General features: G+C 45.7%; 1 protein-coding gene across 5 annotated transcripts in view; it reads right to left on the reverse strand.

Moving 5' to 3' along the window:
• LOC122542112 (voltage-dependent T-type calcium channel subunit alpha-1I) overlaps window positions 1-20,085 on the reverse strand; it is a 483,496-nt gene that overhangs the window by 217,671 nt on the left and 245,740 nt on the right. The window lies entirely within an intron of this gene.

Below are 20,085 nucleotides of genomic sequence, written 5' to 3' on the forward strand. Positions count from 1 at the left end.
CACAAGAGCTTTACTCTGTATCTAACCCCGTGCTGTCCCTGACCTGGGAGTGTTTGATGGGGACAGTGCAGAGGAAGCTTTACTCTGTATCTCACCCCATGCTGTCCCTGTCCTGGGAGTGTTTGATGGGGAGAGTGCAGAGCGAGCTTTACTCTGTATCTAACCCCGCGCTGTCCCTGTCCTGGGAGTGTTTGATGGTGGCTCAGTGTAGAGGAAGCTTCACTCTGTTTCTAACCCCGTGCTGCCCCTGCCCTGGAAGTGTGGAATTCTCTGCGACAGATCGCATTTGAGGCCAAAACATTGAATGTTTTCAAGAAGGAATTGGATACAGCATGTGGAGGTAAGGGCATGAAAGGGCATGGGGGGTGGAAGACGGTACAGGGGACTGAGATGGTCGCTGAACCATCATTACACTGAATAGAGGAGCTGACCCATAGGGCTGAATGACCTCCTCCTGCTCCTATTTCCTCTGTTTGTTTATTGGGGCATGCTGGCAAAACTAAAACCGAGTGGGAAAAGTTTTTTTTAAAAGTTGTTGTGATCTAGAACATACTGTCTGAAAGGGTGGTTGAGGCAGTTTCATGAGGAACTTTGAAAAGAGATCCTGGATAAATACTTGAAATGGTGCAGTGTGGTGGTGGTGGTGGGGGGGGGGGGGGGGGGGGTTCAGTGGGAATTTACTCAGCTCAGGGTAAAGTTCAAGGGAGGGACCTACTCTACTCCAATATCCAGTGGGTTTATTGATTGAGACAAATTGAATCATTCTACCAAGGAGCGAACATCGATGCAATGGAGCGAATGGCTTCTTGAAGCTTCTGTGTCGAGAGCTGGTTTGTCAGACACAAACCCATTAGCCGCAGTGGAATCAGGCAACATAGAGTAATGTGGGATCTGCCTGTGCTCTGCCTTGGGACAATGATGAGATAGCAAGATGGCGATAGTGATGGCTAGCACAAGGGGACATAACTTTAAGTTGAGGGGTAATAGATATAGGATAGATGTCAGAGGTAGGTTCTTTACTCAGAGAGTAGTAGGGACGTGGAATTCACTGCCTGCAACAGTTGTAGACTCGCCAACTCTAAGGGCATTTAAATGGCCACTGGATAGACATATGGACGAGAATGGAGTAGTGTAGGTTAGATGGGCTTCAGATTGGTTTCACAGGTCAGTGCACCATCGAGGGCTGAAGGGCCACTACTGCGCTGTAGTGTTCTATGTAATTCAATGTAAGAGGAAACCTACACACTGCAGGGCCATTGAGAGCTAGGTGGAGAGGGAGGAAGAAATGGTAGGGAGCAGGAGAAAAGAATAGGGTGAGGAGCAGGCGAAAAGTGAAAGCACAGCCACAAAAAAATAGTCATGGCCAAACGCGAGAGTCATAAGAGAGCTCTGAGAGAAGTGGGGTTGGATGTAAATGATCTCATTAGTACACTGCAATCATTAAATGCAGACATAATTTTTGTTGAATGCATTCTTAATCAGAATACAGTTAGGGAGCAGTCGAAAGAGCAACGTCTGATGGTGGATATCGGAGAGTTGAATATAAATAGCACAACCATCAGGCACACAATGCTTGCAATAATTTCAAGATCCACTTGGTCCTGGGGCACAGAGTCAATGGGGAAAACTGCTTTAAAATGACAATGTTTGCAGTACTCACAGCAAGTGCGCTAAAAATTATTTTTTCAAACACTTTCTTTGACAGTCATTAGCAGCAGGAGTGTTTGACTCAACACAAGGTGATAAGGCACCTCCTGTGGTAATAGGAGGTGTCACTGATCTATGTGTTGTGGGTTTCATGCAGGATTGGCATTTGTGAATCAGGTGGAATGCTGTCACAAGGTGTCTGGGCATTAGCTATGGCTCAGTGGGTAGCATTTCGGCTTCCAAGTGTGTTCCCACAATGCTGTATAAACCAGAGTTTAGATCAGAGTGGTGCTGGAAAAGCACAGCAGGTCAAGCAGCATCCGAGGAGCAGGAAAATCAACGTTTCGGGCAAAAGCCCTTCATCAGGAATGAAGGCAGGGAGTCTCCAGGGTGGAGAGATAAAGGAGGGTGGGGAGAATGGGGCTAGAGAGAAGGTAGCAAAGAGTACAATGGGTGAACAGGGGTAGGGATGGAGGTGATAGGTCAGAGGGGAGGGTGGAGTGGATAGATGGGAAGGGTGATTGGCAGGTAGGACGGTTTCCTCATTTCCCCTCCCCCCACCTTACCCCAGTTCCAACCTTCCAGCTCAGCACTGTCCTCATGACCTTTCCTACCTGCCAATCTCCCTTTCCACCTATCCACTCCACCCTCCCCACCCCCATTCACCCCATTGTACTCTTTGCTACCTTCCCCCACCCTCCTATCTAACCTATCACCTTCATCCCCACCCCCATTCACCTATTGTACACTTTGCTACCTTCTCCCCACCCCCACCCCCCTCTCATTTATCTCTCCACCCTGGAGGCTTCTTGCCTCTATTCCTGATGAAGGGCTTTTGCCCGAAACATTGATTTTCCTGCTCCTCGGATGCTGCCTGACCTGCTGTGCTTTTCCAGCACCCCTCTGATCTAAACTCTGGTTTCCAGCATCTGCAGTCCTCACTTTTGCCATGTATAAACAAAGTCCAGGCTAATTTTCCCAGTGCTGTACACTGAGGAGATGTGGCACCGTTAGTTGTTAGAGTAAATTCTGGCTGTGGGCTTAAAATATTCAACAACATTATTTTGTAGACAAGGGTGTGCTCTCTGGTGCCCTGCAACATATTAAGCCTCAACCAATGTCAAAGTTCACATGACTCCAAGTTTTAGTCCAACAGGTTTATTTGAAAGGAGCAGTGTTCCGAAAGTTTGTGATTTCAAATAAACCTGTTGGACTATAACTTGGTGCAGTATGAATCCTGATTTTGTCCAGCCCAGTCCAACACTGGCACCTCCACACCATTGAGACATTGTAACATTATCGGTTTGGGGGAGTTTGCTGTGAGCAAATTGGTTTCCTAACATTGGTTGCCACAGTAGCCACACCTCAAAATGTAATTCAGAGGCTGGAAAGCACTGAGGTCATGAAACCCATGACAGGAATGTATGTTGTTCTCTTGTCTGTTTATTTTGAAACCCTCATTCTTTCTGATATAACCACTCTGCTTGATTATTTCTATAGGCGCCCTGATAGATTCGCGTCCTGAGCTTATGATCCATGCTGCTCTGTACCACAACTTAACCCATGTCTATTTACACATCATCCCCTCCATTCTTTGATCTACATTGTCTCAATTTTAAAATTCCTTTCTTGTGCTCACTTCCCTTCATGGCCTCTCCCCTCTGTGATGTCCTCCAGTCACTTGTGAGGGAGCTAGTCTCAGTTAGTCAGGTTCTGACTGGATTGCAGATACCCAGTTTAATTGAACTGAATAAGCACAGAGTAAAATGTCGAACAATCGTTCAATGGCTTTCTTGGACAGGTCTAATCTTCCTTCATACCAGGCTTCCAATAGGTCTATTCCCTCTGCCAACGTTATGCCAACAGTAGACATGTACCTAGTTGGGAGCACTGCACTTTTCATTTGAGTTGCGTACTTAGCAATTGGCTCGAAAGCATTAGCTCAGCAATGTCCCAGGCCAGGTAGAGTCAGACATAGGCATATGAGAGATGCAGATTGCAATTTAACTGACCCTGAGCACAACTCTCTATCCTCATTCCTCGCCCTTTATAGACAACACTGACAATTTACAGTCAATCAGCAACACCAGAATAATGCCCACTTTCATTTGGTTGTGCTGAGAATTCCCCAGCAGGTGCCACTTACATCTCTTCTCAACCTTTCCTTTGTTTCTTTATTGCTCCAACTACCATGTTTTCTCATCTTCTTTCTACCCTTTTAGAGTCATAGAGATGTACAGCATGGAAACAGACCCTTCGGTCCAACCTGTCCATGCCAACCACATATCCCAACTCAATCTAGTCCCACCTGCCAGAATCCAGCCCATATCCCTCCAAACCCTTCCTATTCATATACCCATCCAAATGCCTTTTAAATGTTGCAATTGTACTAGCCTCCACCACTTCCTCTGGCAACTCGCCCCATATACGTACCACTCTCTGCGTGAAAAGGTTGCCCCATAGGTCTCTTTTATATCTTTCCCTTCTCACCCTAAACCTATGCCCTCTAGTTCTGGACTCCCTGACCCCAGGGAAAAGATTTTGCCTATTTACACTATCCATCCCCCTCATAATTTTGTAAACCTCTATAAGGTCACCTCTCAGCCTCCGACGCTCCAGGGAAAACAGCACCAGCCTGTTCAGCCTCTCCCTACAGCTCAGATCCTCCAACCCTGGCAACATCCTTGTAAATCTTTTCTGAACCCTTTTAAGTTTCACAACATCGCTCTGATAGGAAGGAGACCAGAACTGCACACAATATTCCAACAGTGGCCTAACCAATGTCCTGTACAGTCGCAACATGACCTCTCAACTCCTGGACTCAATACTCTGACCAATAAAGGAAAGCATACCAAACGCCTTCTTCACTATCCTATCTACCTGTGACTCCACTTTCAAGGAGCTATGAACCTGCACTCCAAGGTCTCTTTGAACAGCAACACTCCCCAGGACCTTACCTTTCATTCTTTCCTCAATTTCTTCCTTCCTCCTGTCTCTGCTCTTGTTTGAACTGAATAAATCTCAAAGGGAAGGCGGTCGATGGGAATCGCCTGTGGTTCTCAATGTTTTCCTAGTTTTTATTTTAGATCTCCAGCATTCACAGTATTCTGCTTTTGTTTCAGACTGGGCAGTAACCTCCAGCTGTTGCTTGAACTCAATCAGTTTTTTTGGCAGTTTGAGTTTACCCAATGAAGATCTCAAACTCATGCCACACAAAAGCGAGGCAACGATCATCTTCATGAAGAGGGAATCTAACCATCACCCTTTGACATTCAATGACATTACTATTTTGAATCCCACACCATCAACATCCTCAGGGATACCACTGATCAGAAATTGATACACTAGTCATATGAAAATTAAAGCAACAAAAGAAAGTCAGGGTTTAGGAGTCTTGCAGCAAGTAACTCATCTCCTGACTTCCCAACCTGACCACCATCTACAAGGTGCAAGTCCGGAGTGTGATGGAATACTCCCCACTTGTCTGGATACGTGCAGCTCCAACAATTCTCAAGAAGCTTGACAGATAGCTTAGAAACGTGTTCACAAACATCCCCTCCCTCCATCACTGACACTCAGTAGCAGCAGTGTGTACCATCTACAAGATGCACTGCAGAGATTCACCAAGGCTCCTTCGGCTGCACTTTCCAAACCCACAACCACGTCCATCTAGAAGGACAAGGGCAGCAGATACTTGGGAACACCACGCCCTGCAGGTTCTCCCGCAAGCCACTCACCATCCTGACTTGGAAATATATCACCATTCCTTCAGTGTCCCTGGGTCAAAATCCTGGAAAATCCCTCCCCAGTGGCATTGTGGGTCTACCTACAGCACATGGACTGCAGCGGTTCAAGAAGGCAGCTCACCCCCACCTTCTCAAGGGGCAACAAAAGGAACAGGCAATAAATGCTGGCCCTGTCAGTGAATAAAATAAAATGTTGAGTCCGAGATAGTGCAATTGTTGGGATGCATGTCCCTGTCGGAAATTCCAGAGTGTGAGATTGTCCCGATTTGTAACCACTGGCAGCACCGACCACCCTCCACCCCTTGCTAATGGAACAGAGTGAATCACTGCAAACACTGGTTAATGCCAGCGTGAGTGCAGGCAATTACCAAACCATCCAGCCACATGTCACCCTGACTCGGACATTTATCGGTCATTATCTCATGGTCACTGGGTCAGAATGGTGGAGCTCTCTCCCTCACTGCAACATGGGAGCACATTCACCGCACCAACTGCAACAGCTTCAAAATGTTGCCCCAACACCAGCTTCTGAGAGGGCAACTAGGGACCGGCAATGAAAGTCAGTCTTACCAACGGTGCCAATAACCCAGGAATAATTATAAGGAAGCAGAAATCATTTTCATCATCTCAGGACCAGCCAAGATGCTTTATAGACAAATCAGTTACTTCTCAAGGGTTGTAATGTAGGTGAGGAGGCTGCTGATTTGTACAGAGCAAGCTCTCACAAACAACAATGTGATATGATTGAATTAAAGATTTGGTCACATTTACTGTTCTGGATTCTGGAATAGGTTAACACTCAGGACCTCGGGGAGACCTCCCTGATCCCTCTTTAATGTCCTCCTGAGAGGAGAGATGGAGCCTCAGTTTAATGCATTATCTGAAAGACTGCCCCTCCCTCAGCATATTCCAAGGTGGAGGAATCTATTAAACACGGCCAACTGGAATTCAGTGAGAGTGACAGATCGTGCAGACAGTGTCTCTACCTTGTTGAGAATATACTAGCAAAAAATGTTAAAACGAGGCTGTAAGAGCTTCTACAAGAACGCAAAAAGGAAAAGATTAGCCAAAGTAAATATGGGTTCTATCAAGGCAAAGATTGGAGAAATGTTAATGGTAGAGACATTAAACAAATAGTTTGAATCTGTCTTCATAGCAGAACACATAAGAACCAAAAACCAACTGAGAGTGAGGAATTAAGTAAGCAAAATTATAGAACTTGAGCATTACTGAAAAAAGATCCATTTTGTCAAAATGCTTATCTTGCATTTGACAGGACAATTCACAAGAATGCAAATTCACAGGAAAAATCAATACTTCTACTGAATGAGAAGGTATCGTTGATTAGTTGGCAAGTGGACGCTGATTGGTTGAGGTTTTGCCTAGGAGAATGCACCATTTAATGATGAGTGACAGTTAACTGCCAGGCTTTGGTTAGAGGCTTTGAGTCCAAGGCGAAAGCTTCAACAAAATGTCTATTTTTCAACCACACATAAGGATTTAATATACTTAAAAAGTGGTAAAGATAAAGTACTCATGAAATTATGATAAAACTAAATGTTGACAAATCCCACGGACACTAGAATTTTGGAAGTATTAGTTACTTAGACAACGGATCTTCAAGAATGCCCCCAAACTGTAATTTGAGAATAGTCCCATGGATTGCAAAATTGTAAGATAAAAACTGTCATTCAAAAAAGGAGAGAATAAAGAAGGAACTACAATCCCTATGACACCAGCAGGTTGTTTGAATCTATCATCACAGATATGGTTATATTGCAATTAGAAAATCATAAAATGATTAGGAGCACTAGCTTCTGAAAGTGAAGTAATCCTTGATAAACATCTGAGTGTATGAGGGGTAACTAGAATAGTAGATGGGAAGACATACAAGAGTATATGCTTCTACTCTCAAAAGGAATTCAATAAAGTCTCTTATAGTAGGTTGTTAAATAAGATTAGGGCTCACTGAGTTGTTAATATATTAACATAGATATATGATTGACTAATAGAAAACAGGAAGTAGGAATAAATGGACTAGCAGCTCACAGCAAGGGTCAATGTTGGGGCTTTGGCTATTTACAATCCATATTACTGACTACAAGAAGTGGACTCAGCGCCATGTGACCACATTCACTGAAGGATGATGGGAAAGTAAGCTGTGAGGAATATGCAAAGGACATTGAATGACAGGAGTCACACAACACCAGGTTATAGTCCAACAGGTTTATTTGAAATCACAAGCTTTCAGAGTCACTGAAGTTCCCCTTATGAAGGGGCAGCGCTCCAAAAGCTTGTGATTTCAAATAAACCTGTTGGACTATAACCTGGTGTCATGTGACTTCTGACTTTGTCTACCCCAGTCCAACACCGACTCCTCCACATAATGATATTCAGTGAGTGATAAGTTTTAAGGAGGGATGATGGGAAACTATCCACTTTGGGAAGAGGAACAGAAAAGCAATGTTGATTTTTTTATCAAATATAATGGCTCAGGAAATGTAGAAAGATTTGGGTGCTCTCACCTGTGAATCTGAGAATGTTATGTTGGTCCAGGCATCAATTCAGAAAGCAAATGTTAAGTCAAGCTTTATTGCAAGGTGTTAAAAGCAGTGGGGTATGGATGGGAGGCTGGTGTGAAACCAAAGCTGGTGAGCGTGCACACTTTTAATCTTCTCACCTGCAAAAATGTTTTTACTTTGGAGGAAGTGGAGTGAATGTTCATGGGCTTGATTCCTGGGAGAGGAAGTCTGTCTTTTCTGGAGGGTTCAAGGAGAATGGATCTATTCACTTGGTAGTTTAGGGAAACGAGAAGTGCCCTTTTTGGTGGTGTTATAGTGGGCATTTCACATTCTGCTAATTCAGAGCCCCTGACTAACATTTTGGGGACATGCATTTGAATCCAACCATGGGAGATGGTGAAATTTGGATTTGGTGAAAAGCTATCCTAATGTCAACTATTGTTGATTGTTGGAAAAACCCATCTGGTTCACTAGGGAAGGAAATTGCCATCTTTATCTAGTTTGGCCTACATGTGACTTCAGGCCCACTGCATTGTGGTTGGCTCTCAATTGCCCTCTGGGTAATTAGGGATGGGCAATAAATGTTGGCCTGGCCAGCGATAACCATGTCCCATAAATGAATTTTTTAAAAATGACCGAAGCCTTGCCAGGGTTGATGCTGAAAGACTGTTTCGCCCTGACTGCAGAGTCCAGTGCAGGGGGTCTCTGTCTGGGATAAAGGTTTGGTCACTTCAGACTGAGATGGGGAGGAATGTCTTCAATCCGATAGCTGGGAAATTTTGAAAATTCCTCTACCTGAGTGAGTTGTGGAAACTCAATCATTGAGAGTTAAACCTTTGACCGCCAAGAGAGTGAGGAATGGCGAGAGAACAGGAAACTGGAGGGAAAACATCAGCCATGATTGCATTGAGTGTTGGAGCTGGCTCAGGGAACAGGGTAAATGAATGCACACAATGGCCCATTTCTGTATTATATACCAGACTTAGCAAAGCGAGTGTAAAACTTAGCATTTCTATCTTTGATGTGGGATTTGCTCCTACAACCCTCTGAACTAGAGGTGGAGAATGTGATCCACTGAGCTGCATCATCATATTCAAGACTGGGTAGAGGGGAACATGACTGAGATGTATAAACTTATGAGGGGCATATTTAGGGTACACAGGAAGATATATCTGGATGGAGGGATTTAGGGATCAATGATCAGGGAGATAGATTGAAGGTAAGGGGTAGGAGCTTTAGTGGGGAGGTGAAGAATGTTTTTGCCCAGAGAGGGTGATAGGAAGCAAGAATTCACTACCTGTTTGGGTGGGAAAGGAGGGAATGTAACATCTGTGAAGTATTTCGATGCACACTCGTGATGGCAAGGCTTTGGGTCAAGTAATGTGAAATGGGATTAGAATAGTAAGGTATTTGTTCTTAACTGACACAGATCGAATGGGCCAAACTGTTGACCTCGATGACTTCATGCATCATTGCTTTGGAGAAACAATGGAGCAGATTGAGAGAAGCAGAACGATTTCGGGGAAGGTACGGTGGCTCAGTGGTTAGCACTGCTGCCTCACAGCGCCAGGGACCTGGGTTCGAATCCAGCCTCAGATGCCTGTCTGTGTGGAGTTTGCACATTCTCCCCGTGTCTGCGTGGGTTTCCTCCAGGTGCTCCAGTTTCCTCTCACAATCAAAAGATATGGAGGTTTGGGTAGATTGACCATGGGAAATGCAAGGGTATAAGGTAAGGGGGTGGGTATGGCTAGGATGGTCTTCAGAGGGTCAGTATGGGCCGAATGGTCGCTTCCACACTGTAGGGATTCTATGACTGGAGAACTTGGGCTTGCTCTTGGAGCTGAGGAGGTTAATTAAGGGAGATGTTCAAAATCATGGCTGCAATTTGATAGAACAAGCTAGGAGAAACTATTCCCATGGACCATTGTCCTGTAACCAATGGATTCAGAAATGAAATAATTGACAGGGAAGCTCAGGAGATAGATTTTTAATCAGAGGATCATTACAGTCCAGAATCAATTGAATGGCCAGTTGAAACATGTTTAATAATTTTTCAAGAGCGATTTATGAAAATAATTGAAACGGAAATGATTTCAGGCCAATGGGGAACACGGTTGGAGGTGCCGGAGAGAGGGCAACGGAACTAATTGGATAGCTCTGCCGTAAATTCTGTCTGAGCATCAAGAGACCAATCAGTCCCCCCCGTGTTCTCAGATTCCGATCTCTTTATGTTTATCACATTTTGAGTTATGATCGCAATCAGCAGACTATACACTGTCTTTAAAATAATGATGATTAAAGTAAAAATCAATGTTAGTTCTAACTCCTGATGTGCGATGCAATGATTTTTTTGAGATGCCAGTGGGAAGGTCATAAAATACAAAGAACTTCCAATTTAGTTTAAGAAACTCTATTCCAACATTGCCATAAGTAAATGGTTTTAATTGGATTGTGTGTGTGTGTGTGATTTTTTTAACAGAGATGATGCTGAAAGATTGGCATCTTGAACAGAATAAAGCAGAAAGGAAAGCAAGAGATAAATCAGGAAATGGAGATTCTGATTGTGTGCCAACCTGGATCTTAAAAGGAACCGATAGAACTGCGGATGCTGTAAATCAGAAACGAAAATAGAAATTGCTGGAAAAGCACAGTAGGTCCGGCAGCACCTGTGGAGAGAAAATCAGAGTTAACATTTCAGGTCCCATGACCCTTCCACAAAACAGGTTCTGAAGAAGGGTCACTTGATCTGAAACGTTATTTCCGACTTGTCTCGACAGACACTGCCAGACCTGATCAGCTTCTCCAACAATTTTTATTTTTGTTTCTGGAACCTTAAAGCCCTGATGACTGTTCGATGGAGGGACGTTTGAAGATGGTGAGGAATCTGAAAACTTCAAGGTGTATGTCAGGAACTATGCAGATGTACAAGGTTCCAGAATGACAGGGAGTTAGCCCATCTCCAACTCTGACTGTCATATAAAGTCCTCATGGTCGCACTCTCTCATTAGAGACAGAGAGATGACTGTGGTGGTTTAACCAGAGGGTCACCATGCCACAGATGATGGGAGAGATCAAGGAGAGTCCTTCATGATAATGTCAGCCAGTACGGGAATTGAAACCTTTCCTGTTGGCATCGCTGTACATGACAAACCAGCTGCCCTGACCCCCTGTCTGGGAAAGCATGGACAGTCAAAGTGAGAACCCTGGTGAATTACTAACTCTGATTGGCCATATTCCTGGTGGTTTCATCTCTGCCTCCAATCATCCTGCCCAACCAAACTGTCTTTTGTTGAAAAAATCTTCAATCACAAACCAACTTTGGAAAAAATATGCAATTGTTCTAGCACTCCTCTTACTTATTTCCTCCCAGTCAGAACTCACATAACACCAGGTTATAGTCCAACAGGTTTATTTGAAATCACAAACTTTTGGACCACAGCTCCTTTGTCAGATAAAACGATTCCTTCACCCGATGAAGGGGCAACTCTCCGAAAGCTTGTGATTTCAAACAAACCTGTTGGACTATAAACCTGGTGTCATGTGACTTCTGACTTTGTCTACCCCAGTCCAACACCGACACCTCCACACCTTTTCTTCCTCGGCAGTGACTGGGAGATTAATCGCTTCCAGGACGTTCCTGGAAGGTTGACAACCGAGAGTCATCTAAACAGCATTCTCTAGTTCCACTCGTGGTAATTTAGTGTCGGCAATAGATGGGGAGTGGTTGGGCAGGGGACCGGAAGAAATGACCACCTCCATCTTATCAAAGGCCCTCTCACCCAGGGCATCGTAAAAGCCACATCTTTTTACTTCTCTTCATTTTCGATGGTGGACCAAAAATGGGGAAAAGGATACTGCTACAAAGCAAGGAAACTTTTAGATTCCCTACAGTGTGGAAACAGGCCCTTCGGCCCAACAAGTCTACACCAGCCCTCCAAAGAGCAACCCACCCAGACCCATTCCCCTACATTGACCCCTGACTAATCCACCTAACACTGCAGGCAATTTAGCATGACCAATTCACATGACCAATTCATCCTTGGACTGTGGGAAGAAACCAGAGCACCCAGAGGAAACCACACAGACACGGGGAGAATGTGCAAACTCCACACAGACAGTTGCCCGAGGCTGGAATTGAACCCGGGTGCCTGGCGCTGTGAGGCAACAGTGCTAACCACTGAACCACCGAGCCGCCCCCTGTTGCAGATTTTAAAGTGAGTCACTGGAGCTCATTGTGAGTTGTGTTTACAGTGTTGCTTTGTTCAAGCAGAGGGGGAAGATATCTAAGATGCCACAGCATTATGGATATGTGTTCAGAGTTGATTGTGGAGACCAGGAGATATCAGCATGATAAGAGCTCTTTGATTGGCTCCTGGGCAGGTGGACAGAGAGTGTGAGGGTAATACTGAGGCCAAGAGTTCCAGAGACAGTATCTCTCTCTGTATTTCTCTCTCTGTCTCTGTGACGAAGTAACTGAAAGGTGAGATGGCTTGTGTCTAATCCATGACTGAAAGACTAAACTATGGAAGGTCTTATGAGGAAAGGCTGAGAGACTTGAACCTGTTCTCATTGGCAAGAAGAAGGCTAAGAGGGGATTTGACAGAGACAGACAAGATGATCAGAGGATTAGATAGAGTAGACAGAGAGAGTCTTTTTCCTAGAATGATGACGTCAGCTTGTACGAGGGGGCATAGCTACAAATTGAGGGGTGATAGATTTAAGACAGATGTCAGAGACAGGTTCTTTACTCAGAGGGTGGTAAGGGTGTGGAATGCCCTACCTGCCAATGTAGTCAACTCAGCCACATTAGGGAGATTTAAACAATCCTGAGATAAGCTCATAGATGATGATGGGATAGTGTAGGGGGACAAGCTGAGAATAGTTCACAGGTCGGAGCAACATCGAGGGCCGAAGGGCCTGTTCTGTGCTGCATTGCTCTATGTTCTATTAATGTGTCATTCGCTGTGTGCCTTCAGCAGGCTCTAGAAACAGGGAGATCAGAAATCAGAAAGACTCGGAAGGAACAAAAAGGATACCTTACCGAATCCCTTGGACTGGTGTTTTGAACTGTGTTTCACCAGGATTCATCCTAATGTGGAACATCCCTGTTTGTTTGTTTGCCTGGATGTGCGTGTGTACAGGTTTGAGAAAGTGATTACAGTTTCAGTGAGTAGAGGTTTATGTCAGTGGTTCATGCTTTTGTTTCCCCATGATTAGAAATAATTCCCTTGCAAGTCTTATTAAATATACAAACAAGCAACAAAAGTAGGCCTTTTCTCCCTGGGACTTTTGTTTGTAGGATTTTGAGAAGTGACCTTATAGGGGTTGATAAAATCGTGAGGGATATAGGTAAGTGAATGACAGGTGTCTTTTCCCTGGGACTGGTGGGGGATTTCAAGATGAGGGGGCATATTTTTAAGCTGAGAGAAGAAAGCTTTAACAGAGACATGAGGGGGCAACGCTTTTTGCACAGACAGTCGTTCATGTGATTAGATTTAGATTTAGATTACAGTGTGGAAACAGGCCCTTCGGCCCAACAAGTCCACACCGACCCGCCGAAGCGAAACCCACCCATACCCCTACATTTACCCCTTACCTAACACTACGGGCAATTTAGCATGGCCAATTCACCTGACCCTGCACATCTTTTTGGACTGTGGGAGGAAACCGGAGCACCCGGAGGAAACCCACGCAGACACGGGGAGAACGTGCAAACTCCACACAGTCAGTCGCCTGAGGCGGGAATTGAACCCGGATCTCAGGCGCTGTGAGGCAGCAGTGTGGAATGAACTTCCAGGGGAAGGGTCACTCGACCCACAACATTAACCCTGATTTGTCTCCAGGGATACTGCCAGAGGAGCTGGTGGATGTGAGCACAGTTTCAATGCTTAAAGAATACTTGGATAAGTAGATGAATAGGAAAGGTTTAAAGGGATGTGGGCCAAGTGGAAGCAAATGGGACTAGTTTAGTTTGGGATTGTGGTTAGCATGGACTGGTTGGGCCGAAGGGTCTGTTCCTGTGCTGTCTGACTCTATGACTCTCGGCTGTGTGGCCATTTGGTCGTGTTCCGATTGCGGCTGATCTGAGTTTAACCTCAACTCTACATTCCTGAATATTCCCAATAATATTTCATCCCCTTGGTCTTCAAGAATCTATCCAACTCTCCCTTAAAAACATTTAATGATTCTCTATCCGCTACATTCTGAGGAAGGGAATTCCGAAGTCTCATAACCCTCTGAGAGAATAAAAGTGTCTCCCCGCTCTCTGTTTCAAATGGGCAACCCATTATCTTTTGGGCCCAGAGACAATTCTTCAGAGCTGGTGCTGAGCTCGGACAAGACCTTTTCCCTACGTGGACGATAGGGTGAGGGATGGGGCTAAAGAGTAAACGATGGGTAGAGATAGAGCCCAAAGAAAGAGAAGAGCAGTTGGACAGACGAAGGAGTTCATAATGATCTGGCTGGGAGGGTGAATAGCTGCTGATGGGGACTATGTAATTAGATTAGATTAGATTACATTAGATTAGATTACATTACAGTGTGGAAACAGGCCCTTCGGCCCAACAAGTCGTCACCGACCCGCCGAAGCGCAACCCACCCATACCCCTACATTTACCCCTTACCTAACACTACGGGCAATTTAGCATGGCCAATTCATCTGACCTGCACATCTTTGGGCTGTGGGAGGAAACCGGAGCACCCGGAGGAAACCCATGCAGACACAGGGAGAACGTGCAAACTCCACACAGTCAGTCGCCTGAGGCGGGAATTGAACCCGGGTCTCTGGCACTGTGAGGCAGCAGTGCTAACCACTGTGCCACTGTGCTGCCCATAGTTGGCTATGTATAACATAGACTTCAGTTGCAGAAGTACAGAATCCTAGGGGCAAGTAAATCCAGGGCTTTGGGAAGGTTGATGAAGTTTTTAATTCTGGGATGTCCGGGGAGCTGTGGGGGACTTTTATCAGTGCACTTTATCAAGGAGTGCCATGACACCTGTCTGTGCACTTTAGTTGCAGGAGATAATTGAAGGAGACAACCTTAAAAACGGTGTCACACATGGACAGGGTGGTGAACGAGGCATTTAGCACACTTGCCTTCATTGTTCAGACCTTTGAGAAAGGAGTTGGGACGTAATGTTGAGGTTAACTGTCTCGGGTGACTGTCTGTGTGGAGTTTGCACATTCTCCCCGTGTCTGCGTGGGTTTCCTCCGGGTGCTCCGGTTTCCTCCCACAGTCCAAAGATGTGCAGGTCAGGGTGAATTGGCTATGTGTAATTGCCCCATAGTGTTAGGTACATCAGTCAGAGGGAAATAGGTCTGGGTGGGTTACTCTTTGGAGGGTCGGTGTAAACTTGTTGGGCCGAAGGGCCTGTTTCCACACAGTAGGGAATCTATTCTTGTATAGGACATTGGTGAGGCCATTTTTGGAGTACAGTGTGCAGTTCTGCTTCCCCAACAATGAGAAGGATATTACTAAATTGGAGAGGGTTTAGAATGCATGGGGAGGGGGGGGGGGGGGGGCACGGTGGCTCAGTGGTTAGCACTGCTGCCTCACAGCACCAAGGTCCCAGGTTCGATTCCAGCCTTGGGCGACTGACTGCATGGAGTTTGCACATTCTCCCTGTGTCTGTGTGAATTTCCTCCGGATCTCTGGTTTCCTCCCACAATCCAAAGATGTGCAGGTCGGGTGAATTGGCCATGGGAAATTGGCCATAGTGTTAGGTGCATTAACCAGAGGGAAATGGGTCTGGGTGGGATGCTCTTCAGAGGGCGGTGTGGACCTGTTGGGCCAAAGGGCCTGTTTCCACACTGTAGGGAATCTAATTAAAAGATTTACTAGGATGTTACCATGATTGGAAGGTTTGAGCATTAGGGAGAGGCTGGATAGGCTGGGACATGTTTCTCTGGAGTGTCGGAGGTTGAGGGGTGACCTTATTGAGGTTTATAAAATCATGAGGGGCATGAATAAGGGGAATAATAAAGGTCTTTTCCATAAGGTAGGGGAGCACAAAACCAGAAGGCAAATTTTTAAGGTGAGAGGAGAAAGCTTTAAAAGGGGCAACCTTTTCACACAGAGAATGGCTCAAATGTGGAATGAACTGCCAGAGGAAGTGGTAGACACAGATACAGTTACAACATTTAAAAGACATTTGGACAGGTACATGAATAGGAAAGGTTTGGAGGATATGGGCCAAACATAGGCAAGTGGGACGAGTTTATTTTCGGAAACTTAGTCAGCACAGATGAGACAGGCTGAAGGGTCTAGTTCCGTTCTATATGACTCCAAGACTCTATGCAGAAAATTCCACATTCTACCAATTCACAACCAATGTAAATCAATTGAAGCCACTTTCTCCTCCAATGCAGCATAGGCTTTGATCTCATGGGGATCTAGGCTTTGAGAAAAGCAGGTCATAATGAGATAGAATTCCAGATCTCAAACCACCATCCTTAATTAAAATCTCTAATGAGCCTGCCTTCATTTCTAAAGTTGTTGCAAATGAGAACATCAACTGAGCATTTACACCAAGTTCGATGTCAGACAATGTAGTAGTTTTGTTAAAACAAGATTTACTCATTGAACACTCGGGTAATCAGCGTCAGAAATAGGCTGACTCTTCCATTGTAGGAGGCTTCTACATCAGACAAATCACAAGGGAATAAAGCTTCTTGTTCAGTGTGGGTTACAAGAACAATCTTGGAAATTTGACAACAAGATGTATTTTAAACTGTTAATTTCTACCTGGTACAACCATAGCTCAGCAGGTAGCACTCACACCGCTTAGTCAGAAAATCGTGGGTTTCTGTTACATTTCAGGCACAAAATCCAGGCTAACCTTCCCACTACTGAAGGAATGCTGCACTGTCACATGATCAAATACTGAGGGAGTGCCACACTGTCAGAGGGTCAGTACTGAGGGAGTGCCGCACTGTCAGAGGGTCAGTACTGAGGGAGTGCCGCACTGTCAGAGGGTCAGTACTGAGGGAGTGCCGCACTGTCAGAGGGTCAGTACTGAGGGAGTGCCGCACTGTCAGAGGGTCAGTACTGAGGGAGTGCCGCACTGTCAGAGGGTCAGTACTGAGGGAGTGCCACACTGTCAGAGGGTCAGTGCTGAGGGAGTGCCGCACTGTCAGAGGGTCAGTACTGAGGGAGTGCCACACTGTTGGAGGGTCAGTGCTGAGGGAGTGCCGCACTGTCGGAGGGTCAGTGCTGAGGGAGTGCTGCACTGTCGGAGGGTCAGTGCTGAGGGAGTGCTGCACTGTCGGAGGGTCAGTGCTGAGGGAGTGCTGCACTGTCGGAGGGTCAGTGCTGAGGGAGTGCCACACTGTTGGAGGGTCAGTGCTGAGGGAGTGCCGCACTGTCGGAGGGTCAGTGCTGAGGGAGTGCTGCACTGTCGGAGGGTCAGTGCTGAGGGAGTGCTGCACTGTCGGAGGGTCAGTGCTGAGGGAGTGCCACACTGTCAGAGGGTCAGTACTGAGGGAGTGCCGCACTGTCAGAGGGTCAGTGCTGAGGGAGTGCCACACTGTCGGAGGGTCAGTGCTGAGGGGGTGCCGCACTGTCGGAGGGTCAGTACTGAGGGAGTGCCGCACTGTCGGAGGGTCAGTGCTGAGGGAGTACTGCACTGTCGGAGGGTCAGTGCTGAGGGAGTGCTGCACTGTCAGAGGGTCAGTGCTGAGGGAGTGCCACACTGTCGGAGGGTCATTATTGAGTTTTAATTGCATCTGAAAAGAGAAGTCTCCATCATTGCTTGTTTAGCATTCCTCCTCCAACCAATATATGCAAAGACAGAAATGAGCCAATTATTCATGTTACGCGTGTCTGTGGGATTCAGAAAACCACTGTCTCCTTTGACTGAAGTATTTAAAGGTTTTCAGTGTAACTATAAAACAGTTGCAAGAACAAATCCTTCTTTTCTTGAGTTGTGTTTTGAAGGGAGCCTGATCTTTCACTCAATGCTTAACTGTGTCAGACTTTCTCCAAGTGAATCATTACTGGGTCTACGTTACTGAGCCTGTCCCTTGAACTGATGTCTTCAGTATGTCCTAAATCCCTGACTGTAACAAAGGATTTATCAGGAGGAGGGATTGGGGCATGCGGCGAATTAGTTATTGAAAAATTTAATCACAGTATCAAAACTTAGCATGTCTCACTGCACCCTTTGTTTCTATGGCAACAGTTACCACACATTTCATCCATCACTTGCAAGATGTAGCTGCAGAAAAATTAATATTGCAACTTCATTAATTTTTTTGCCAAGTGGCGCAGTGGAGGTCATCGCCTCTGGTTTTTCTAGTCAGCCAGCACACCAACTCTTCAATCTGTGAAACACTGGTCTGTTCTGCAGAATTTAATGCAGCTTCATTTAAACATGAGACAGTTCCTGAATGGACTGTCTATATTCTCCGTTACATGTACTTACGCCCTTCAGTGCACCAAGTCACCCATTCTGTCTGCGTTCGCTCATGCCCATCAACTCCTTCTAAGCCAATACCTCGATCTTGAAATTCTACTCTTCTCCATGATCTTCTCTCTCTCCCTCTGTCTCTCTCTCTCCCTCTCTCTCTCTACACCTGCAACTCATTCACCACCAAGAACTCTTTTTTGTGTGTACTCCTCCCATTCTCGCTTCTCACGAGTCACTGATTTTAAATTCATGCCTTGACTTCAAGCTCTGGAATCCCTCTCCGGCAACCTCACCCTCTCACTCCCTTCCCAGAAACCGACCTCTTTGATCCAGGCCTGTCCTTTAAGAAAATGGAGTTGAGGGTGATCATATCAGCCATGATCTCATCAAATGTTAGAACAGACTTGATGGGCTGAGTGGCCTATGCCTGCTCCTACATCTTGGCCTGGCACTGAAAGCAGTCCAGAGAGGGTCGCTCAGTTGACCCCAGATATGGTGGGACTGTTTGTGAGGAGAGTTAAGTAGGTTGGGCCTCTACTTGTCAGAATTTACAAGATTGAGAGGTGACCTTATTGAGATGTGCATGAATCTTAGTTGGGATGACAGGGGAGATGCGGAGAGGTTGTTTCCCCAGGTGGGAGAGTCTAGGACCAGAGGGCATCCCATCTCAGAGAAAGGGGTCATCCAGTTAGGACAGAGATGAGGAAAAGGGCGGTGAGTCTGTGGACGTCTTTACCCCAGAGGAATGTCGAGGCTGGGTCATTATGTATATTCAAGGCTGAGAGAGACAGATTTTTAATCAGGAAGGGAATCCAGGGCTATGGGAAAAGGTAGGAAAGTGGAGTTACGGGCATCAGATCAGCCACGATCTCATTAAAAGGTGGAGTGGATTCGATGAACTGAATGGTCTACTTCTCCTTCTATATTTTGTGGTCTAATATGTGGCTTGGAATGAAGTTTTGTTTGGTAGTGATGGTATTGAGTGATTTATTACAATAAAGGTGCTATAAAAAGGCAAATTGTTGTTGTAGCCTTCTCAGTATGCCCACCATGCCCAGCTCCTGAAGGTACTGACAGCCAATACAGTTACAATCTTCATTTACGTAGCGCACAATCTGATTCATCATAGGACAGATGTCAGCGATGGGCTTGAGCGATTGGTGATGTGTTGTTGTTTGGGGCCAGGGCCAGAACAAAGTGGGTTTGTTTTATCCCAATGGGGCAATTTCTCAGCTGATCCAGGATTGGTTGTCAGATGGTAGCCTGCTAGTACGGAGGTGGAGAGGGGATGGTGTGGTGGCCATTGCATAATGGGAACCAATGTGTTTATGGAATGTCACCAAAGGCTTCATGATCAGCCTGCTCTAAGGAAGGGTCACTGGACCCGAAAAGTAAACTCTGCTTTCTCTCCACAGATGCTGCTGAGATTTTCTAGCAATTTGTGTTTTGTTTCTGTTCATAAAGTTGTACAGCAAGGAAACAGACCCTTTTGGGTCGAATCTGTCCACGTCAACCAGGTATCCTAAATTAATCTAGTCCCATTCGCCAGCATTTGACCCATATCCCTCTAAACTCTTCCTTTTCATATACCATGCCTTTTAGATGTTGTACCAGCATTTACCAGCCTCCACCACCTCCTCTGGCACACCCTCTGCGTGGAAACGTTGCCTATCAGGTCCCTTTTGAATCTTTCCCTCTCTTCCCTTAAAAATATGCGCCCCTCCCTCAACCCCTCCCCAAGTCATGAACTAGGTGGTTGTTCA

The sequence above is a fragment of the Chiloscyllium plagiosum genome, unplaced genomic scaffold, assembly GCF_037043375.1.
Source record: "Chiloscyllium plagiosum isolate Xiang-an unplaced genomic scaffold, Cpla_swu_hap1 HiC_scaffold_33, whole genome shotgun sequence".
In the NCBI taxonomy this organism is placed as follows: domain Eukaryota; kingdom Metazoa; phylum Chordata; class Chondrichthyes; order Orectolobiformes; family Hemiscylliidae; genus Chiloscyllium; species Chiloscyllium plagiosum.